Source organism: Macrotis lagotis, chromosome X (genome assembly GCF_037893015.1).
Source record: "Macrotis lagotis isolate mMagLag1 chromosome X, bilby.v1.9.chrom.fasta, whole genome shotgun sequence".
Classification (NCBI taxonomy): domain Eukaryota; kingdom Metazoa; phylum Chordata; class Mammalia; order Peramelemorphia; family Peramelidae; genus Macrotis; species Macrotis lagotis.
Genome location: NC_133666.1, coordinates 382632309 through 382657014, shown reverse-complemented (window position 1 = coordinate 382657014; position 24706 = coordinate 382632309). Strand labels below are relative to the sequence as shown.

General features: G+C 33.5%; 1 protein-coding gene across 13 annotated transcripts in view; it reads left to right on the top strand.

Annotated features, from left to right (window-relative positions):
- RNF152 (ring finger protein 152) overlaps positions 1-24706 on the top strand; it is a 122015-nt gene that overhangs the window by 64090 nt on the left and 33219 nt on the right. For 2 of the 13 annotated variants that reach the window (XM_074202556.1, XM_074202562.1), the window contains exon 1: positions 11780-24706. This exon is cut by the window's right edge and continues 14531 nt beyond it. The exons of 10 other annotated variants lie outside the window; for them this stretch is intronic. The gene's annotated coding sequence lies outside the window, so the exon portion shown is untranslated. Of the gene's footprint in view, positions 1-1639 lie in introns of those variants that run through there. One more of the 13 variants, XR_012471770.1, reaches the window with a different exon arrangement.

Below are 24706 nucleotides of genomic sequence, written 5' to 3'. Positions count from 1 at the left end.
TTTAGAGGACCTGAAATATAATTTTATTATTTTAAGTAGTTATAGAAATAATAGGTGTTATATCTTTTTGTTTTTCTTATTTATGAATTTATTTAATGGAAATTCTTTCCTCAGGAAGATATTCCCAGTTATAGCATTATTATACTAGGGAAATGCAGTCTACTTTATGGTGAATTATTTTTAACATTATGTCCTGGCATAAAATTTGGTAAAAAGTAGGGATTAACTCTATTTTTAATGTAAATTCTTTGTTGATTCAGACTTTTTATGCTGAAATTCAGTTTGCTCAATTCAATGAACTTTTACTATATCGAGTCATTTTTTTCATATTTGCTTTCAGATTTGCTTATTTGATTTGTGAATTGTCCATAATCTTTTTTAGTCCTAAAATAACTTTACCCACCAGCTGCTATGTGCTTTCTTCTTTCTTTCCTTTTTTTTTTGCAAAGCAACAGGGTTAAGTGGCTTCCCCAAGTTCATACAGCTGGGTAATTATTACATGTTTGAGGTCAAATTTGAACTCAGGTCCTTACTCCAGTGTCTATCCACTGCTCCACCTAGTTACCCCCATGCTTTCTTCTTACCTTGTTATTTTTTTAAACAATTTTTAAAACAATTTTTAAACAATTTTTAAAAGGAGTTCTATACCATGATAACATTTTACCTGCTTCATTTCTTGCCTTTTAGACACTGTACATAATTCAGTCTATTTTTGGGTAAGAGAGGAGGTTGTCAAATTATCAGCAATATCAGATAGTTAAATAAAAGATAAAATAAATAAAATAAATAAAAGTATCAATGTTTTATGTGTGAACAAATTTTGAGTGATTAGGATATTTGCTTTTAAAGGGATCTTGCTTACTTGAATTAGAAACAAGTATTAATAGTTTTATATCTAAATAGGCATTTTTTGTGTGTTCCAAAATATCAATGGAGTATGACCCTCTTCATGGTAATGGCACTTTAGGGTGCTAATATCAGCAATAGAGTGTTATGTTTTGAGGGAGAGATTATTTAGGATTATAATTTAGGGAATTCATAAAAGAATTCTGAGAAGCACATGAGGTCTTACAGGGAAAAATGTGTTGCTTTTTGTGTTGATCATATTATGTCATAAATTAGTAATATATCTAGAAATTGCCTTGTCCCTATTTAGAGTTCAATATTTGCTTTTTGTCCTATGAGGATTTTTAAAATTTTTAAAATATTCTAGATTATTAAAAATGAGAAATTGAGTACTGGTTAATTCAATTTGAAAATCTACATGTTGGAATCTGAGAGGGAAAATTTTAATTTAATTTTATAAAACAGATAAAATAAATGTCATCTTTAATTATTACTGTAATATATTGTATATATGTATGATTAGGTGTGGTTTAGGTAAGGTACTTTTATATTGAAAAAGTTTTTGTTTATATTGAGGAAGTGCCTATGCTACAAGTATTGGGATAATAAATGATTTAAGTGCAAGAATTATGTTACACTGGGTGGGATGTAAATGCTATTCAAAGAAGGATAGGTAAGACATATCTAAAAGGTTTATGAATTTACGAATAAGTTTGATGCAGGCCAAATATCATCTTCAGAGTTTTCTACTTATATTTTTCATAACACTTCCCTCTGTTGATTCCCTCCATAGGATGGTTAGATGGTGCAGTGGGTAGAGCACCAGTCCTGAAGTCAAGAAGACCTGAGTTCAAATTCAGCCTCAGGACACTTACAAGCTGTGTGACTTTGAACAAATCATTTAACCCTGATTGCCTCACAGCCAGGCCATCTCCAGTCATCCTGATTCTTATCTGATCACTGGACCCAGATAATGCTGGAGGAGAAAGTGAGGCTAGTGACTTTGCACAGCCCCTACTCACTCAAAGAGAAACAGCTCAAATTCAGCCTCAAATTCTATTTTTAGTGGGGAGGAGAGCAATCTCCCCTTTCTCTGTCTCTGTCTCTGTCTCTGTCTCTGTCTCTGTCTCTCTCTCTCTCTCTCTCTCTCTCTCTCTCTCTGTTTCTCTCTCTCTCTCTCTCTCTCTCTCTCTCTCCCCCTCCCTCCCCCTCTCCCTCTCCCTGTCTCTCTCTCTTTCTGTCTCTTGTCTGTCACTGTCTATTGTTATCTTTCTACCTATTTATAAATCTAGTTCATCTATACATCCTGCCCTGGGGTTGGAATGAAAAGTCTCTAGAGTAGAATAAAGAATATTCATCTCCTATCTCCTTTGGTCCTCTCTATTCTGTGAAAATATCCCAAAATCGTATCCCACACAATTCTCATATATATTGTGTTAGTAGAATTCTCAAGCAGGACTCTGGAGCAATTTATAGTTTGAATTTTAACCAAAACAATTCTTTCATGCTCTGCTGACTGTTTCAGTGGTGTCAGCTAAGTCTGAAACCAAGACTCCTTGATAGTACCAGTGGGAAACTCCAAAAGCAGTTGCAGTTTTATTTGAAACAGTCAATTTTATTAGAAGTACTGAGGGGGGAATTTGAGTAACTGTATACTCTGAGACATTCTAAAAGGTTGAGTGAGTACATCTTAGCTTCTTAATGGTAAATACATAGTATGGGTGACTAGCACCATTGGATAATCCTACAGTTCCCCTCCTTTGTCACACTGGAGAGAAGTACAACTGGAAGAAAGCCTTGTGCAGGATTAGCTATTAATTAAATAAGTTAACGCAAATTCTACAGTTGGCTGAAATCATTACTAACCAGTACAGTCCATGAGTGTTAGCATCCTAGTCCAATATGTACTTTATAGTAGTTATACCAGACTGGGTTTAAGAAAGTGTGGATTTATTTCCAGTCTTACTTTGTGGACTTTGAAAAATTTCTTGATACCTTCTTATCTCTGTTTTTCCACAGAAAAATAAATTTTATCCTATGATCATGCCTGCAAAATGACTTAAATAACTATCCATGTATTCCTCTGACAATTTTCAAATCTCTTAAGTGAAAGAAGGGTTACAGATTTCATCTTTCTTAAGAACAGAAAAAAAGAAATTTAATTTTACATAGAGAGATTATAGATCTTTTGAATCCATGGGTTTAGAACTTGAAGAGACCCCAGAGATGATCTAGTCTAGTTCTTTTACTTTACAGTAAAGGCCCAAATAAGTGGCAAACCTTATAATGCTTTTTTTTTTTTTTTTTTTTTTGCAAGGGGTTAAGTGGCTTGCCCAAGGCCACACAGCTAGGTAACTATTAAGTGTCGGAGGTCAGATTTGAACTCGGGTCCTCCTGACTCCAGGGCCGGTTCTCTATCCACTGCGCCCCTAAAGCTTATAATGCTTTAAAAAAGTTAGCAATAGTTTTATTAATTTCATTCCTGTTCTTTTAAAAGTCTTCTAGAAGTAAAATTTTCAAGTATTTTTTTTTTTCCCAATTCTATTAGGAAAATTTCTTTCATGGATATACGTATGATTTAAGGCAGAACAACTAAGTACAAAGATTTATATACTAACTTCATATATCTTAGTCTCTTAAATGACTCATACTGGTCAGAATAGAGAGTTTTAAGATGTAATACCAGTGATAGGGCAGCCAGGTGGCGCAGTGGATAGAGCACCGGCCCTGGAGTCAGGAGGACCCGAATTCAAATCTGGCCTCAGACACTTAATAGTTACCTAGCTGTGTGGCCTTGGGCAAGCCACGTAATTCCATTTGCCTTGCAAAAACCTAAAAAAAAAAAAGATGTAATACCCAGTGGAGAAACATTGATACTCTTTTTTTTTTCCCAGCAAAATTTGTGGAAAATATAGTCTGACATTCAAGAAATATTTGCTAATTTTATATCCTGTTATGTTCAGTGTGTAGTAAACATATTTGTTTTATAAAATAAAATCATAGCAGTAGGTTACAGGGAAAATTATCTAATCACAGCGTGTTATGAGGAAATTTTCTACCTGACTCCATTATGGAAAAACCAAAATAGGGTCTTTAAGGATTAGTTTTGAGATGTTTATTTGGTAGCTGTTTTTAGTAATTGATTTTTCCATTACAGAAAGCAGAATATTCTGCGACTACAAGTCTTAAAAATTAACCCCAAAAGAATCATTAGAATTTTACAGATTAAAATCATTTTTTTGTATTTCCTTTGAATTTCAGTATATGATGAAAATGTGGTAGAGTGGAAGGTATACTTGAGAACAAGTGCCAAGAGACCTAGGTTCTTGTTCAATGGGCAGTTGTAAGATTGAACTATGATTGGACTAATGTCTTTATCTGTGAACTTAGTTTCATTGGCTCAAGTGAGCAAGTGTTTGAGGAAAAATGCAATTCAGATAGAAGTAAACTTCTTGAGTGAACCTCTACTTCCTATTTTGTATAACAGTTATATTTGCAGATCTGAAATAATAATTCTCTTTCCCATAATATAACAGCATTTTTAAAGGCTATCCAGGGATAAGTTGTAGTAATTGATTTTCGCTGTAAGAAATTTTTAACTAACTTGAAATTGAATGGTACTCTTTTTTTGGGTTTGTTTTGTTTTTTTTGCAAGGCGATGGTGTTAAGTGGGTTGCCCAAGGCCACACAGCTAGGTAATTATTAAGTGTCTGAGGTTGGATTTGAACTCACGGTGCTCTATTCACTGTGCCACCTAGCCACCCTGAACGGTACTCTTGTAGGGGTTCTGAGGCTCATATTCTATCCCCCAGATCTATAGACAAATATCATGACTGGAAATTGATGCAAGACCTTTAAGTGAAATTGTAACAATAAGGCTATTGCAATAGATGTATAAAAATGTATGTGTATGTTACAAAATGGTGTTTCATATATATGTATATATGTTCATTGTAGTCGAGCTAAATTTATACTACAATAGGAAAAGCATGATCATATTAAAAATAAAAACAACTAAAACCTTATGATGATGAGAAGTGATGGAGAAAAAACCTCTAACAAAATATAAGTCCATTTATGCTATTGATAACAACAACAACCAAAAACCAAACCCATACCCATTAGGCATAATTTTTAACATGATTAAAAATGTCATCTAAAATAAAAAAAAAATAACATTATTTGCAATGGAGAAATACTAAAAGTTTTCCAATAAGTAACAGGGATAAAACAATGAAACAGTTATTTGACTTTCTACAAATGCTAGCAGTAGGAATAAGAATAGAGAAATATTAGAAGACATTAAAATTGACAAAGAGAATTATCCCATTGTCAGGTGACATGATTTATCTTTGAAAATCCTGGAGAATCTGCATAGAAACTAATTGAGACTAGTACTTCTAGTAAAATAGTAAGAAACAAAATAAATCTGGTGTTCTTTCCTCTACATCAGAGTCTCTATGGTTTTCTTGGTTTTTTAAATTTTGTATTATCTAGTCATATTTGAATTTTATAAATATGTAGATTTAGAGAGTGATCTTCAGGTTATATTATGATGCAAGTGATGGTTTCCTGGTCAGAGTACTTTCTTTTTCAATTAGGCAGCTTCTTAGTAAGAAAGTGATACAATTCAAATGCAGTGAAACTTTGATTAACTAGGATGCCTAAGGAACTAAGTGACCTGATTAATTGAATTTCTTATTTAATTGATGAGTAACTAGAAAACGTTGTATTTTAATTTTGTCCCTGTGACTAACTTTATAAAAAGCATTACTATACTTCTCTGTCTTCAGTGATTAGAGGATCTTGTGCCCCCAAACCCCTCCGTGTCAATATTTGTTGCTTAGAAGCTAAGCAAGCACTGATTCCTTCACCCTGCCAGGGAATCCTGTGAAAGTTTGTTTTTTTTATTAAATTCATGATATTTTCTTATTTCTTTGTCATTTATATCCTCTTGATAAAGGTTATATCATAGTACATCTTTAATCTTCTTGTTTTTGATGAAGTTAGATCGTATTTCTTATATGAAGTTACTTTATTTCATAAATTTTTAATCTTTTGGAACCAGATTGAACATAGGGATACAGGCAGAGTTTAGACCCAAGAGTTAAATTAAATTAGTTAAATAATTATATGGTTTGTTTTTTTTTGTTGGTCTAAGAAATAGGATAATTCATGATTCAAGCATGGGTTTGTTGAATCTCATGGCATAAAGGGTTCTTCAATTGTGTTATTTGAATTTCCTATATCAGATGTAATCACTACCTTCATACTGTTCCTAATATTTTCTTTTTTACTATTTGCAAATTTTTAGCATTTGTTTTAAAAAGATTTTTGTTTCAAATTCTCTTCTTTCTTCCCTCTCCTTCCCCTTGGTGAGATGGCAAGCAATTTGATATAGGTTATACATGTGCAATCATGCAAACATATGGGAATATATAGTCATATTGTGAAAGTACAGACCAAAGAACAAATCATGAAAAAAATAAAAGTGCAAAATACTCTGTTTCAGTATTTTATAAGTTCTTTCTCTGGAGGCAGACAACATTTTTCATCAATGAATCCTTCAAATTATCTTGGATTATTGTATTGCTGTATTGTATTGCCATGCATTTCACAGTTGGTCATCATTATACTATTCCTGTTCCTATGTGTAATATTCCCTTAGGCTCACTTCACTTTGTATGATCAGTTCATATAAATCTTCCCAGGCTTTTCTGAACACGTCCTGCTCATCTTTTCTTAAAGCACCATAATGTTCCATCATTTATCACAACTTGTTCAGCCATTTCCCAGTTGATGGGCACCACCTCGATGCCCTATTTTTTTGCCACCACTAGGAGATCTGTAGATACTTTTCTTTTTTTAATCTCTTTGGAATAAAGACCTAGAAATGGTAATGCTAGATCAAGGGAATGCACAGTTTTATTTCCTTTGGGGCATAGTTTCAAATTGCTATCCAGAATGGTTGGATTGTTTTACATTTCCACCAACAATACATTATTGTTCCAATTTTCCTACATCCCCTCCAACATTTGCGATTTTGCTTTTTTTGTCACCCTTAGTCATCTGATAGGTGTGAGAGGTGAACCTCAAAGTTTTCTTAAATTTGCTTTTCTCTAATCAATAGTGATTTAGAGTATTTTCAGCATTTTTCATGTGACTATAGATTGGCTTGATTTCTTCATCTGAAAACTGCCTGTTCATATGCTTTGAATTTATCAATTGGGGCATGACTTGCATTCTTTCCCCTCCTTACCCCATCTACCTCTGCCCCACCCCAACTTTCTGCTTTCCTTTTAATCTTGACTGCATTGGCTTTGTTTGTGTAAAACATTTTAAATTTAATGTAATCACAGTTATCCATTTTACGTCTCATAATGCTCTCTTGTCTCCAGTTTGTTTAAAAATTCTTCCCTTATTCATATTTTGACAGGTAAATTATTCTATGATTCCCTAATGTGTCCATGGTATCACCCTTTATGATCTTCAGTCAATTTTAACTAGATATATTCTAAAGCAGAGAAGTATCACCAGGATCCTTAGCTTCCACATCCCACATTTTTCATTCTAATTATGCAAACAATGTGGGCAAGCAAAAATGGCAGAAATGAAATTGAGAATATACGACACTAGATAGATTATGAGCATCACTTCTTGAATTTTCCTTTGAAATTATATTGGTGTTTGTCAGTCTCTTTGCAGATATGAGTTATTCTGCACTTTTAATTTGAGCTCATTTTATTTTCCTATGTATCCTCTTTTTGGCTATGTTACCAGTCTATCCAATGTGATATCATAGTGTATGTAACAATTGGATACCATGGTGTGCTATCAGGGAAGTTGCCTGGTTTGAACTGGATTTATGATTATCAGTTTTAAAACTGGGAGTTTGACACTGATTATGGGGTAAGTAAAAAATAAACATTGGAACTGAATTGAATTATCATAATATTTTAAGCTACAGCATAAGGAAAGAGTGAAACCTTTTCTTAAAAAATTCTCTATCTTATTAGTTTATTTACAGTAGATTTTCTTTTTCAAATGGGTTGCTTTGTTAAGATTTGTTTTAAGGAAGCACAGTAAAATTATAAATAAGATTTTCTTATGAGAACAATAGATTGTCTGAAAATTCAGAGCCATTTTAATTGAATAATATTTAGTTAGCTGAGAAGCTTTTCATGGTTATCAGCACCTGTAATTTAGCTTTCTGGTGAGCACTCAGGTTATTAATTTGGAAAATGTGCCCTAACATGCTGTTAATCTCAAAGGTATTTAAGCATTTGCAAGATAAGATTATAAATCAGTTCTTTTTAAGGAATTCTAAGAGCCACATTTTCCTTAAAAGAGTTATCTGAAAATTGGGCATTTAATTAATTCTCATGTCATCAGACATTTGTACATGTAGTTTTTTAGTTGGAGTAAAGAAAAAATGAATTTCAGTTAACTAGAACTCTTGGGCACACTACTGGGTAATAAATTGGTATGTTGTTATGACCTTAAAAGATTTTCAATAAGCAAATTTAAGTTTTCATTGTACAAAAGAAGTAAAAGCGATAGAGATGCATAAACAAAAATAGGAAGGAATTAAATACTTCAATATAGAGTTTTTCTTTAAGGAATGTAACTCTTTGAGAATTTAAAATATTCCATGTACTCACATACAATAATTTTCCTTCCACTCTCCACTTTTGAGGAGAAAGTTTAAAAAAAAAAATTTAAATTCCTGCTTTGAAACAACTACTGCCACTAACTTTAAGCAGGGAAAGTTATCATTTATTATTTCTTTCTTTAGTGTAAGTTCCCCATTCAGGTACATTGAGTACATACAATACATTGCAAGAGTTAGTACAAATTGAAAATTTCATAGATTTGGTCCCAGGATTCCTTGGTTCCAGTCTCATGATGATAATGATGATGATGTTTTTCCTTCATTCTTGAAGATGACATGACATTAGGGAGGTGATGTCATTTAAGTGAGGAGTTGCTGTCTAAGTCACCAGCTTCACTTTCTTCTAGTCTAGGGTCATCTAACTCCAATGGCCAGATAAGAATTAGGGTGAATAGAGATGGCCCTGATTGTGAACCAATCAGGATTAAGTGATTTACCCAAAATCATACAGCTAGTAAGTGTCAAATATCAGAGGCTGGATTTGATCTCAGGTTCTCCCGTCCCCAAGGTCAGTGCTCTATCTAGCTGCCCCAATCTGCCCCAGCTGATCTCATGGTACAAAAGGGACTCCCCTATTCTTTTATCAAGATTACTTCAGTTTGTTTTTGGTTTTGGCTCTAATACTATTAATTACACGACCTTAGACAAATTACTGAAATTTTCTGCTTCTTCTGTGAAATGGGATTAATATTTGCCAACCCAAGGTTGTTGTAAGGACTCAGGGTCATCTCTTTAGGTTTAGGAAGCATAGTGCATGTGTACACTTAAATTAGAAATCAACAAAGTACATTAATTTATTTTCTCTTTTCATTGCAATCTCATTGAAGTAGGTATTCCTTTCACTAGTGCAAATTACAGTCCCTTCTTATACGAGGTAATTCTAGTTCATGGTATCATCATTTGCATAAGATCTACAAAACTAAATTTATCTTCTGTTCATTTTATGTTTTGTGAAAACCAGTACAGGATTCTTCATCAAAAGTTCCTTGAAGTATTTTGTCTAGATCTCTTCTTTGCCTTATCACATTTAATCTGTATAACTAGTTTATATTTTGTAAGCTTCTCAAAAGCAAGAGTGATATCATTTTTTAAATGGATTTGTAGGTAATTGGAACATTAGAACATCTGAGTTCAAATCCTATCTCTGACTCATACAAGACAATGGGCAATTAATTTCTCTGAAGCTTACTTTCCATATCTATAAAATGGAGATAATAATTCTTGCTTAGCCTACCTCAGAGAGTAGTTATGGGAAAATTACTTTGTAATGGTAAATTTCAAGGAGGTATATAAATATGAGCCACTATTATATTTATCCCCAACACCATAGCTAGCACTTAAACTAATTGTTTTCTTTCTCTGCTATAATGCTGTATTTCAACATATACATACATTGGTGCTCTTTCAAATATCCTAACCTCCCAGTTTTGAATTCTTTTAGACTCCCCTGACTTCCTCTTTCATCTCCTCCTCAGTCACATGTAGAGATGGTCATACCTTTCATTTCTCTGTCACCCCAAATATCTATTATCATCATGAACAAGAACATTGGAATTCCTCTATTTTATCATTCCATCACTCTCAGTGCTTCATTCCTTTTAAATCTGTCCTTCATTCTCATAATGACCTCCATTCACTCTATTCCTGGATTCTCCCTGGTCTTCTTCCCTTCCAACTTCATTTACATCAATCCCAATCTTGACCAGCTTCAATATTAATACTGATATCTACCCTCAAACCCCTTTCTGCAACTCTCTACCTTTTTTTTGGCTTTGATTGATATTTAACCAAACTCTGTTCTTTCTTTTACCATCTTCCTTTTCTCCTTTTCACATGTTTTTGGACATACACAATCATGCTTACTCAGTCAATACAACTTTTTTTAAACTAATTTGAAATTGTCTTGTACTGTTATGTGGTATTGCTTTTGATCCTCATTCTTCTTTAATTGCTTCTTTACATTAGTGCCCATAACACCTGTTCCATACTTTTCCCTTCTCTACTCAAATCTCCCAACCTACCTTCATTCACTTTCAGCAAAAGACCTTGCTTCTTTATTGAGAAAAGTGGCAACCATTCATTCCAAGTTACCTCTTCTCCTGTACTCTCTATCTTAAAATGCCTTGACATCACCTCCCTGCTGCCCTTCTTTCTGATTTTAGTATCTGATGAAGAGGTATCCGTTCTCTTAACCAAGGCCAACAGTTCCATTGGATTTCTTAATTCCCATCCCTTCCTATCTGTCCCATAATTATTCTCTTTCTAATTTTCCATTTATATCAATAGGCTAATTCTCTTTGTCTATAAATACACCCAGATTTCCGCTATCTGACTCTCCTCATAATCCTCTTGAGATATCAGCCCATATCATTCCTTTTTAAACAAAATAAAACTCATAGAAAAACTATTACTTCCAATTCTTTCATTGTTTTCTAAATCCCTAGCAATCTGGCATCTAATCTCATCACTCAGCTGAAAATTTTCTCTCTCTAATGTTACCCATAATCTCAATGACAAAATTCAATCTTTTTTATTCCTATTTTTCTTAACCTCTCTACATTTGACAACATATACTATCCCTTCTTCCTAGGCATTGGCTATCTCTCTTCTCTCTGAGAGAGAGAGAGAGAGAGAGAGAGAGAGAGAGAGAGAGAGAGAGAGAGAGAGAGACTGACTCTTTTCTCTTTTAGTTCTCTGTCTGACAGCTTTTTCCCAGGCTCCTTTCTCACATAATTCCTAACTAATCCCCGATCTGTGATTGAGTCCCAGGGTTCTTTTTTTTTGGATCCTTTTTCCTTATTCTTCCTATTCTCTTTGGCTTCCTATTAATTATCATCTCTAGAGGCAGCTAGGTGGTACAGTGGATAGAGCACCAGCCCTGGAGTCAGGAGGATCTGAATTCAAATCCAGTCACAGACACTTAATAATTACCTAGCTATGTGGCCTTGGGCAAGTCACTTAACCCCATTGCCTTAAATAAAAATTTTTTAAAAATTAAAATGGGGCAGCTAGTTGGCGCAGTGGATAAAGCGCCGGCCCTGGAGTCAGGAGTACCTGGGTTCAAATCCAGTCTCAGACACTTAATAATTACCTAGCTGTGTGGCTTTGGGCAAGCCACTTAACCCCATTTGCCTTGCAAAAACCTAAAAAAAAAACCTAAAAAAACCCCTAAAAATTAAAATAAATAAAATAAAATAATTATCTCTATATGATGATTTAATATATATATATATATATATATATATATTTCTATATAGGTATATGTATTCAATACTAATATTATAGCCTCTCCCACTATAAATCCTATTATGATATCTTTAAGAAGTAATGGAATCTTGGAACAGGTGTAGTTTTATTGAGACTATCTCCACAGCATGTCTTTCTACTTGTGTCTGCTTTGCTTACATGTCCACCACCAAGGTGAGGCACTTAATTGTGATCAGATCTTACCATAGCTTCCAACTTAGCTTCACTGTAGTAATCTCTTCCATACTCTCATCCTTTTTCCACTCAGCTACCATAATGATACTCCTAAAGCACATGTCTAACTATGTCACTCTCAGACTCTGTAAAATCCAGTGATTCCCTGTTAACTCAAATGTACCTATCTAGGATTATTGTGTATCACTTAATTATTTTTTATAATTGATCCAAAATGGTCATTTTTCTGCTTCTTAAAAAAGACTTCCATATCTCCTTTGCACCTGTTTTCTTCCATATCTGAGATGTACTCCTTTCTTACCTCTGCCTCTTAGAATGAAGGATCACAGAATTAAACATTTTGACAATTGGAAGCAACCTCATCTAGTTCAACTCATACACAAAGGAATTTCTAATGCTTAATGAGTGATTGAGTAGCTTTTGCTCAAAGGCCTCTAAGGAAAGAGAAACACCACCTCTTGGGAGACATCAATGCCACTTTTGGAAAGCTCTTATTGTTAGGAAATATTTCCTGACATCAAGCCAAAATTTGCTTTTTTGCAATTTCCATTCATTATTTCTGATTCCGATCTCTTGGACTAAATGAAACAAGCTCAATTCTCACTCCCCATGACAAGCCTTTCCAATACCTGGACATAACCCTCATGTCTGTTCTACTCCCAGTCTTCTTTTCTCCAGGCTAAACATGCCAGTTCCCTTCAGCCATTGCCTATCCGTTATGAACTCAAGGCCCTTTAGTTAGTCAGTCAGTAATCATTTGTTAATCATATCCATGTGACAGGCACTCGGGATACAAAGAAAGGCAAAGGATAATCTCTGCTCTCATGGAGTCCACATTCTAATGGGAGAAATAATATCAAACAGCCATGTGCAACTAAACTATATACAGGATAAATTAGAAATAATTAATAGGAGAAAGGTACTAGTATTAAGAGAGATCAGAAAAGATGAGATTATATCGAAATTTGAAGGAAGCCATAGAAGGTTGGAAAAGGGAGAGAGTTCCAGACATGATGAATAGCCAGTGAAAATGCACTGGAGGAACAGCAAGGAGGCTACACCAGAGAATACCCTGAGGTGTGTATATTATAAGAAGGCAGGAGGAGCCTAGGTTATGAAATGCTTTGAATGTCAAATAGATAATTTTTATATTTGATCCTGAAGCTGATAAATAGGGAGGGAGTCTTTGAATTTTATTAAATGTGGTGGGTTATGATTTAAGCTTTAGGGAGATTAATATGGCAGTTGAGTGAAAGATGGACTGAATTGGAGGAGAGAAGTCAGAGGAACCAATCAGCAAGCTAATGTAATGGTCCAGATATGAGGTGATAAAGCCTGAAGCAAGGTGGTAGCAATTTCAGACTAAAGAAGGGGGATGTAAAAGGTTTTATGAAGGTAAAATCAACAGGCCTTAGTAAGACAATAGATAAGTGGTAAGAGTGGTGAGAGTGAGGAATCAAGGATGATACCTAGATTGGGAGCTTAGATGGCTCACCAGAACTATGAATGTTTAGAAAGGATAATTAGGGAGAAGATAAGAGTTCCAGTTTGGACTTGTTGAATTTAAACTATCTAATTCAAGATGACCAATAGAAAATTGAAGATGCTGGTATGGTGAGTGGTAGAGAGAGAGATGTAGACAGAAGAAATAGATTTGAGAATCAGCAGCAGAGAGATGATAATTGAATCCATGGTAGCTGATGAGATCACCAAATGAAAAAGTATGGAGGAAAAAGAGAAAAAGAGGCCCATGAAAGATTTCGGGGGGGGTGGGGCTGTCTGTTGAAAGCAGAGTAGTGATAGAATCATGGAAACCTAGAAAATTCTAAGAGGGTATCTAGAAGAAGACAGTGACTAGGAGTATCACAAGAGAATTCAAAAAGGATGAGAACTGACAGAAAGTCATTAGATTTGCCAATTAAGAAATCACTAGCAATTTTGTAGAGAGGAGTTTCAGTTGAAGAATAAGATTGGAAGTCAGAATGCAGAGCATTAAGAAATGAAAGGAAAGGAAAGGAAATTGAAACATTAATTTTCAAGGACTTGAAAAATGGAAGATTTTGGCAAAATAAATATCAGAGATGGATAGATGAAATATAAAGTTTTTGAGGAAAATGGATACAAAGGTATTTTTTGAGTAGTAGGTGAAGCAGGCAGTAGAAAGGGAGGAACTGAAGATAGTGAGAATGGGAATTATAGAGGGGGAAGTCTACTGGAAAAGACAGGATATAATGAGATTACTTGTTGCAGGTAGAGGATTTTGTTTTGGTTAGAAAAGGGCTCCTCTTCCTGTCAGATGGGTGAAGAAGGAGTTGGTGGTAGAAAGCACTGGAATGATGTGACATGAGCAGAAATAGAGGAGAGAGGTCTTGGTTAATGGCCTTAATTTTTTTTCAGTGAAATATAAGGCAAGTTCTCAGCAGAGTTAGTGGTCAAAGAAGAAACCATGGGAGGTTTCAGGAGGTATAACAAAGTTGGAAAATTACTCTTTGTTTTTCTCTGACATTCTTCATCTTTCCATCTTCTTTCTTTAATTGTAGTGCCCATAACTGAATACAATACTCTAGATGAAATCTGACAAAGTGGGAGTAGAGTGGGATTATCACTTCCTCATTCCTACAGGGAATGATCTTCCTTTTGCAGTCAATTTTGCATTAGTTTTTTGGCTCCCATATCAAACTCATAATTCATTTAGTTCATCTTCCACTGATACTCTCAAATCCCTCTCAGAATAATTGCTGTCTATCCATGTCAATTGATTTTTTGTAACCAAGTAAAAGATTTATACTTATTCCTTTTAAATTTCATCTTTTTTAGAGTTTCCCATGTCCAATTTTAATTTACTTCAAAGCTTAAAAAGAATTTTTTAATGTAAGTTCTTTCCTGATTCCCTTCATGTGCTAATGGTTTATCTGCACCCCTAAATTATCTCATGTTTGTTTTGGAAATAGTTATGTATACATTTATATGTACAACATGTATACCTCCTTTAGTAGACTATAAGCTCCTTGGAATGAGGAACATTTTAATTTTTTTTGTGTTCCTAAATTCCTTGAACAAGTTCTCATATACAATATACATAAAATGCTTAATAATTATTGTTCAGCTCATTTCCTCTTTCCCCTCTTCCCCCCATTTTTAATTTTTTTGTAGGAATTAATATCAGATTTAAATGAAAGATAAGCTCAGGAAATACAGTTACTTCCCTCATTGTCCTGCTGTCCAGAGCACCTACTTCTTCCTATTTCCCCATTCCTAAAAACTGTATTATATCATGATATAATATCTGGACAGGTTTCTCAAGTTATTGGTTTAAAACAATCAGCTATCGGTGACTGAAAGTTTCTTATCTACAAAGTCTATTCAACTTTGAGATATTTGTCCATAAATATCCATATGGAGAGTATGGACATTTCCTTCCCAAATAGTTGATGGTGATATTCATTCCCCATTTTGTAAATGCAGGTGTGTTTGTAACAAATTGCCAAGATGAAAAAGGTAATAACTTGTTGCTAAATTCCATTAGTTTAGTATCAGTAAAAATGATTCATATTATCTGTTTAGCATTGGATTAAGGTACCTGCGATTCTCATGCAATATTGGAACTTGTAAAAATCTTTCTTCAACTCCCAAAATGAGGTAAGTATTCTGTGTGCCCCAGAAGATAATTTCTATTCACCTACTTATTTTTAGGGTGGTGATCAGGGACAAATCTATATACTGGTTTGGCTTTGTGCCCTTTTCCTAGAAAGTGATCAAAATGAAGTACACTTTTTCTAAGATCCCCTCAGTATGAATTTCCTGTCAGTCAGCCAAGACTCAGGATGTTTTGACTGCTATCAGCTATCTAGAATCTGTCTCTCAGTTACTCAGGTTTTCTCTGTGTTAAGAAATATTAATCAAGTTGTATGATAATCATAAACCAATTATGGAATTTAGAACTCATTTGTTTGTATTTTGAGTGAGTTATTGCTTTTTAGAATAGAGAATAATTTTAGAGAAAGCTCAAGAAAGAAATTTTGTTATTTTTTTTCTGTAAGTCTCAAATGAAGCTGCATGTATAATACAAAGTATATTGTAGTCTAGTTTTATATCCTGTATGAGATAATACCCTGAGAAGTCTCATAGACTTACATAACATATGAGTTATACAGCTAACCCTTTTCATCCTTGCCAGAATTTTCCTCTAGATTTTGAAAAAATAATTTATAAGAATTGTTATCTATTTTGCTGATGGAGTGATCAAATCATAGACTGTGGAAGGCATAATCAATGTTAGTTACATAGACTAGAGGGTTTTATTTGGATTCAGTAAGTCTTGAGTTCAAATCTAATATCTCATACATATTTTGGTACCACAAGCAACTTCACTTAACCACTTGAAGGTTTGGTTTACTCATTTGTAAAGCAGGATGGTAATAATAACTATAGTTAGTAATTCACATTATTGTGAGTCAAGTGAGAATAATATAAATACTTTGCAAACTTTAAAGAGCTAGATAAAATGTTGTTTGTCTTTCATTGATGATTTATTTCCATTCAGGGTCTGTAGTAGAAACTGATAATTCTAAAAGGAGCTTTAAAGCTTGGTCGAAGTTTTTAATATTTTTATAACTAATATTTAGAGCAAAATGGGTATATTTAAAGAAGGAAATAATAAGCATTATCATTTAGTACATGTAGGGTTCATTTTGTTATAACTGTGGGATTTTTAATTTTCAGGAAGGAAAGAGTGGACAACTAATTTTATCTTATGCTATACTTAAAATCAGTAAATTAAGAAATTTTGTATTTGGAATACATCAATTTTTACTGATGAAGTGCAACATGATAGCCCAGCACCATTAGATAGTTTTAAGTACAAAAAATAACCAAGGTGGTCACCTAAGTTCTGGGACACATGAGTATAGATAGAGATCTGTAGAAATGGGAGGGAAAAAATTCCCTGCTTTTTTGGTGCCTGACCAAAGGTGACATCTAGAATGAGGAAAGTGAAACAGAGAAAAGTGATGCAAAGGAAAATTGAATTGGTAGTGAATTATAAGTCCCAGAAGAGACCTTAAAATAATCCTTATATATTCCAATCATGTTTCAGAAATGATCATTTGTCTTTACCTCTCCTTTTAATTCAGGTTTTGGGTTTGTTTTTCTTTCTCCTGTGGGAACATGTTTGAATTTATAATGGAAGTCAGTGAGATAATATAATTCATTTTGTAAGTATTTGGGTTGGAAAGAGAGAAATAGTTATGGTAGGAAATGTTCATACTGATGTTTTTCCTATTTTTGTCACTTTCAGGAAATAAAGAAAAATGATCATTTTTATAGTAGAGGAGTTTTAAAGTAGGAAATTCCTATGGCATAGTGAGGTAATGATAATTTCTTTATTGTAGCACAGTTCTAATTTTTGCTCCATAGTGACACTTAGAAACCCAAAGACTTTAATTCTTTTTTTTTTTTTTTTAGATTTTTTACAAGGCAAATTAGGTTAAGTGGCTTGCCCAAGGCCATACAGCTAGGTCATTATTAAGCATCTGAGGCTAGATTTGAACTCGGGTACTCTTGACTCTAGGGCTGGTGTGCTATCCACTGCGCCACCTAGTTGCCCCCAACTTTAATTCTTTAATTGCTAGAAAGTAACATGAGTATTATTCTGTTAAACTCGCAACAGCTCTGTGGTAGTATTATTTAATTTTACTATTTTTCCTTATTTCCCAATGAGAAAGTATGAACATAATTGATAACCAATGTTTGTATTTTATATTTTGAAAGTTATTTCCTATTTAATATAATGAAAATATTTCCCCATTTTGTCTTTTACATACTTTTATTATTATATAACTTTTTTGAGGGGAGTTGTTTTTTATTTTTATTTTTTTCTTTTAACTTTTTTTTGTTTTTTTGCAAGACAGTGGGGTTAAGTGACTTGTTGAAGGTCACACAGCTAGGTAGTTATTAAGCATCTGAGGCCAGATTTGAATTTAGGTCCTCCTGACTTCAGGGCCGGTGCTCTATCCATTGCACCACCTAGCTGCCCCAGGAGTTGTTTTTTTTATTTAAAATTCTTTGATAATTTATGTAAGAAACATGTCATTTGATATAGCATATTGGATTTAAACCTGTGTGATGTGGCTAACAATGTCCAGAAAATGATGTCTTCTAATTACCCCAAGAACTTAATTAAAATGTTTTTGTTTTTTTTTGGATAGGATAGGTTTTCTTTTCTTTCTGCCATTGATTTAAATCACAACTTCTCTAGGTAGATGGTCTTCAACTTTCACTGAGTTTGAAAAAAAGATAATTATTTTGTGACCAGTCATTAGCCCTGAAGTTTCAACTCAGGATTTGGAGTTATAGAGACTATATATTTGTCTTTGTCATTTATTCTGTGTGGTTGATGGCATGTTGAACTTGGAGTCACATTTGGAAAATAAGGACTTTGGGTTAGATGATCCCAAAGGTTCCTTCTAGTTCTTAAAACTATGACCTTGTGATATCACTCCCCAAACTTAACTAGGTAGTCCTTTTGAAGAGGCAACATTTAATCTTTTATGGATCTTGCTCTTGATTCCCCTCCATCTTTGGTTAACTTCATACTAGGAAAAAGATCTTACTTATTGGTTGCTCAGCTAATTGCTGTTGATGTTTCATGGATAACATTTTTATTATATCACTAGTTGTTAGCTTAGAAACCTTTGATATTGGTGTAGTTTATTTTTTTAAATACATGTTAGCTCTTTATTATCTTTTTTTCTTTTTTAGTCACATTGACATGTTGGGAACAATCGTTAAAGTAATCCTAGAGTAGTCTTCAGAGTCTGAAATAACTTCAACTGTTTTCTTTCTTTGCATAGACATATTGTGTCCTATTTTGGGGGTTAATGTTCACCTTTTTATGCAAAAGCTTTTTGAATTTTGTATTAGTAATGTGGAGAGTGAACTTTCATACAGAATTCTCAATGCCAGAACTTCATTGATTCAAAACTTTCATGGCATGGCTTAAGTACAGTTGTGGGAATTTTGGCTATGCTCAGAATACTGGACTCTATGTTTTATCATCCCTGAATTTAATTATGGTTTAATTACAATTAATTTGCCTTTTCTCATTCATAAAACTACATTGAGCATGTCAGAGTCTAACCCAGAAAACCAGACTGGGTGCAAATTGATCATGTATTTGAGATGGCATGTTTAGTTTCATAGAATTTTGGGCCAAGAAATAAACCTTAGCAATTACTTGCTAATAAGTTCCAATTCCTTATTTTATTCTTATTACTTTTATAATACATTTCATTTCTACAACAAAATAGAAGCTTTTGGAGAAAAAGGAACTGATTTAAGTTTAGAAACGTAGTTTAAGGATGGCCTGGCTGGAACTCTGAATGCCCTAACTTCTAATTCATTTGTCTATTTTCACTATACTATACAGTTACTTTCTGTATTTGATACAGAGTTGGGGTTCATTGTTTTATAATTTTACCTCCCTTCTAGAGAGTTGGTAGGTAATATCTCATTTTCCTTCCTCTTTTATCTATACCTTTCTCTCAAGAACCTATTTCTTTTTTTAATATTTTATTTTTCCAATTGCATGTAAGAACCATTTTTAACATTCATTTAAAATTTTTTGAGTTCCAAATTCTCTACCTCTCCTAACAAGCAATTTGATATGCTTTTTACAGGTACAGTTATGCAAAACAAATTTCCACATTAGTTATGCTGTAAAAGAAAACAGACAAAAACACACACATACAATAAAAAACTGCTTTGATCTTCATTTAGACTCTTATCAGATCTTTCTTTGGATATGATAGCAGTTTTCATAAGCCTTAAGAATTGTCTTGAATCTTTGTATTCCTGAGAATGGCCAGGTCATTCATAGGTCATCTACATATAGTTCAATTCTGTACAGTGTTTTACAGTATTGTATAGGTACTGTTTTCCTGGTTCTGCTCTCTTCAGTTTGCATCAGTTCACATAAGTCTTTCCAGTTTTTTGGAAAGCATCCTGCTCATCATTTCTTATAGCACAAATGTATTCCATTGCAATAATATACTAAATATTGTTCAGCTATTTCCCAATTGATAGACATTCTCTCAATTTCCAATTCTTTGCCATTACAAAAAGAGCTGCTGTAAATATTTTTCTATTTCTTAAGTTTTACATCTAAACTTGGAGCTCTTTGGATCTTTTGCTGCTCAGATTCTCCCATCAGCACAGTTGGAAGCTAAGAACAAGTCAAGCTCTTTTGTCTTCCATAGGTTCACAAACCTCATACCTTTGATTTATGCCACTGTCTTCTCACTGTAGGGGAATGAAGAGGGGTTCAATCTGACTGTAGAGCATCAAAGAAAGAAATAAAATGAAGACTTGTCTCAAACAAAACAAGATGGAGTAAGAAATATGAGAGGCAAAAGAGGAAGGATCCTCATAATTCTAATATTTTCTTTTCCCATTGAAGTATTTGAATCTCTCTCATATGCTCAGTCTAGGGGTTTAGAAGAATGCCAAAAGAATTAGATTTATTTTGCACTTTTCTATTCTTGAGTCAATTATAGTTGCATTTGGAAAACATAAGACTAAAACCCCTGAAAAAAAGATTAGAATTGCTCTAAAATAATATAACAGTAAGTACCAAAACATGCGAAGAAAAATTCTTTGTTTTCCTTCTTTCATCCTCAGTTATACTCAATGACTTTTAAAGTCTTGTGTAACTTTAAAGTCTAGGATTCCAGGATTTCTGTACTAAAGAAGCTCTAGAAATAGTTGGTATATAATGATGTTGAATGATTAATTGGAAAGGAATGGAGCTCTGATTACCCTCAGTGTAGACATTCCTAAATGGACATGAACCCCCCACCCATAAATGTCCTAATGGGTCACAGTTTCCTGATCTATAAGATAAGGAGGTAGTGAAATACATGTGAGATTTCTTTTAGTTTTATGATCATAATACAACTATTTTAATCAGTTCTTATTTTAATGGAAAAGATACTGATTTGGAACCTAAGTTTGAATCCTGAATTTCTTAACTTGTGGTCTTGTGTAAATCTTTCTACCTTACTTAAGAAATAAGGGGAGCAGTCCATCAATTGGGGAATGACCAAACAAGCTGTGTTATATGATTGTGAGGGAATATTATTGCGCTATCAGAAATGATAAGCAGGATGATTTCAGAAAAACCTGGAAAGACTTACATGAACTGAGACAAAGTGAAGTATACAGAACCAGCAGAATATTATTCACAGTGACATCAGTGTTATTTGATGAAGAACTATGAATGATTTACTTATTCTCAACAATTCAATCATCCAATTCAATCCTAAAGGAATAATGATGAAGCATATGATCTGTCTCCAGAGAAAGAACTGACATTGCTTGAATAAAGATTCTCATTAAATTTAAAATTTTTGATAATCAGAGCAGTTCAGAAGAATGTTTTTTGCATGGAAGGATGGATGGAGAGAAGAGAACTAGGGAGGATACAAGAGAGGGGGGGTGTGGAGAACATAACACATTGCAGTGACTGGCTTAAGAATTATAAATTGTGCAGTGACTGAATGTTTTCTAAATGTATTTTCTGTCAAATTTATCAAATAGAAACTGTGACTGAGAACAAGATTTTAATTGGAAGAATTTCCAGCTTGATTGAATCTGCCACTGGGAAGTATGTCCCTTGGTGAATGGGGAGGATGTGTGCAGTAGAGGGTGGTAATCTATAGCCTCAATTTGATTAAGTGTCGGTAGAGAAATATTGACTCTGGGTCCATGCACCAAAAAAATTGTATGTTTGTGTATAATTAACCCTGAACCAAAAAAGAAAAAAAAGTACAGTTACTATTGGTCAAAAAGAAAAAGACAAAATTCTTTATAATCTGCTTCTAAGGAAAAAAATCTTTTAAACTAGAATTCAACTAATTATAAGGGTGAAAAAATATTTCTTTGGAATAAAATAAATACAATTGACATGATGGCTCTAAAATGATGGCTTTTTAAAAAAAACAGTATTATTCAGGAAGTCACAAAGTATTATAAACTTCTTGAAGTATGATAATTGTCTGGCAAGATTTTGCAAAGAATTTCACTCATCTATTTTTTTTCTTTTTAGTGCATCAAAACATTTTAGTTTTAGTTATTTTAGTTATTTCCCTCCTCCAATTGTATTGCTCTTTTTTTCATTGCACACAGAAAAAAAAATACAAAAGAAAATAGGAAACCTATATTTTTACCCTGCTATTCTTCCTTTCTATCTACCTAATTATCTGGGAGATTATGGGAATTAAAAAATAAATAAATATTTCTTCTTTTATTCCTACAATATAAATAGCTTACTACCTTGTACAAGTGGGTGAATGCCTTTTTTAAGGTCAGTGTGAAAATATAAAGTTCATTTTGGCCCTTAAAATCTAGTTAAAATGTTTCCTGCTTATTATCTATTGAATTTATTGGTAAAGTATCTCATTATTCTTATTCTGGACACAAGTATTTGATATTTTCATTTTTTTGAAAACAAATAATTGGAATAACATGTTAAAAATTAAAGATGTGTTACTGGCACAATCATATTTCTGATTTAGTGAAAGGGAGTTTACCTTGTCTTTCAGAAATACTTCTTTGGGTCCCTATTTTACTGAACATGTTTCTTATAGAAATGGCAAAGATATTTTAAGCTTCTCATTCATGGAAAAATGTTTATTTTGCCAGGGGGAATAATATTTTTTAATATTTTTCCCTACTTCTGTGCCCTATACTGAAATGGTTAGTAAACTTTATTATGGTTTTGAATTTTATAAAGGAAGCTAACATACCAAATTTTGTTTTGATCTATAGCATGTGTTTTCACATAGTTTCATTTGTATCCACTCTTGTTTTTTTTTTTTTATATTTTCTTGCTAGCTAGGTAATATAGATATTTATTAAATAGAAAGTAAAAAAAAAGCTTTGAATCACAGAATTAATTGCTACAGCACAGGATACACCAGCCATTTTTTTTTTAGGGTTTTTTTTTTTTTTTTTGCAAGGCAGTGGGGTTAAGTGGCTTGCCCAAGGCCACACAGTTAGGTAATTATTAAGTGTCTGAGGTCAGATTTGAACTCAGGTACTCCTGACTCCAGGGCTGGTGCTCTATCCACTGCGCCACCTAGCCACCTCAACACCAGGCATTTTAACACATTTTACACTTCAAATGTAGGCTGCAAAGGAGGTAGGAGTGAGCTCAATCACAGCTGATTTTGTTCCTCTTTGAGGGTTAGTAGCATCTACAAGGTTTAATATTCAAATGTTTATCTCTTGCCATCTTTGATTAAAATTATATTAGCTGGGAACTTGCTTTAATTTCCTAAGTAACAACTCTCCAGGAAAATATAGCCCTGGACATGTTAGGACTGGATTAAAGAATTGACAATTGGTATCTAAAAGTAAAAACAAGTCATTGAGGAAAAAAACAAAAAATAGAAAACAAGTAATTCATGCTATTTTTCATGTACTGTTTGGTTGATTGTTAATAGAACTATATCAAGAATTAGAAAAATACATAACAAAGTATCTTTCTGGAAATGTTTACAGTATGGAATTGTTCTGGCTTTCCTAGTGTTGGCAAGAAAATGAAACAATGGCTCATTCATAGCAAATGATCAGCAGGAATAATGTAATCTCTGGAATCACAGGGTAAAAAGAGTACCAGTGTGAGTTTGATTAACTTGTGGTGAAATAAATCACAGTTGTTTGGCTATATGATTTAATATAGAATAGATGCTATCATACCCATGTGATTTAAAATCAATAACATTCCAGAAAACAGAATTAATAAACTCCTTGTATTCCAAATGACCATGTATTTTAAATGGATGTGACAGAGAGATCTAACCCTGCTAATAGTGGAGAAAGTCAAACTGAATTCATTTTCTTTGCAGAGTGATGTTCACTTAGACCAGGAAAAGAAAGTTTTGATATACTTCTAGAGTGTGACTGTTTGAAACAACTACTAATAAAAATGGGACTAGGATTAAATAAATGCCCTATTTGTTAATAACTTCTTTAAGGGAAAAAAATGAAGTGATAGGCAAAAATGTAGTTATGGAATCATTTCCTCAAATCCCCAAATTACTGCTTCTTAATCAGCTAATATCAAGAGCCTGTCATGTCTATAATTCTTTAGATTCATAAAGGAGATTGAAGTGATTGTCACACTCAAGAAGATTATAATCTAATGGACAAAAAAGAAGACAAAATATCCAATTTAAGAATCCTCATAGAGGGTAACTATTGTACTTTTCCCCCACCCACCTTTTTCTGAGACTTCTTTCCTGGAATCATCACTGGCACAATCCTTTCCCCAAATGTCACCTCTTTTCCCTTGGGGACAATGAGAATTTCTGGGTTATTCAGATGGACTAATGTGGAAGAGAAGATAGATGGAAAAGCTCAAACTTGTGAAACAACCTGAAACTTTTAAAGAAGCTTAAAAGTAAAAGGAAGGATTTACACAGATGATCAGAAAGACAGATGTCCAGTTTAGGATTACATTACCTATATTGTAACCGAAAAAATAATCTGTCTACATGGTGGAAAAAATATTTTTATTCCATGTTGAAATCTGACTTGCATGGGATCACACTTTGTGAGCACTGAATGCAGCGTGTAGCCCCCCAAGTTGTCTAGATCCTTCCCTTTATGCCCCTTTCCTCCTTCTATATAGCAATACCTAGCCTTGAGGTATTTGGTAGATTGTCACAGTCCTTTCTAAATCAAAGT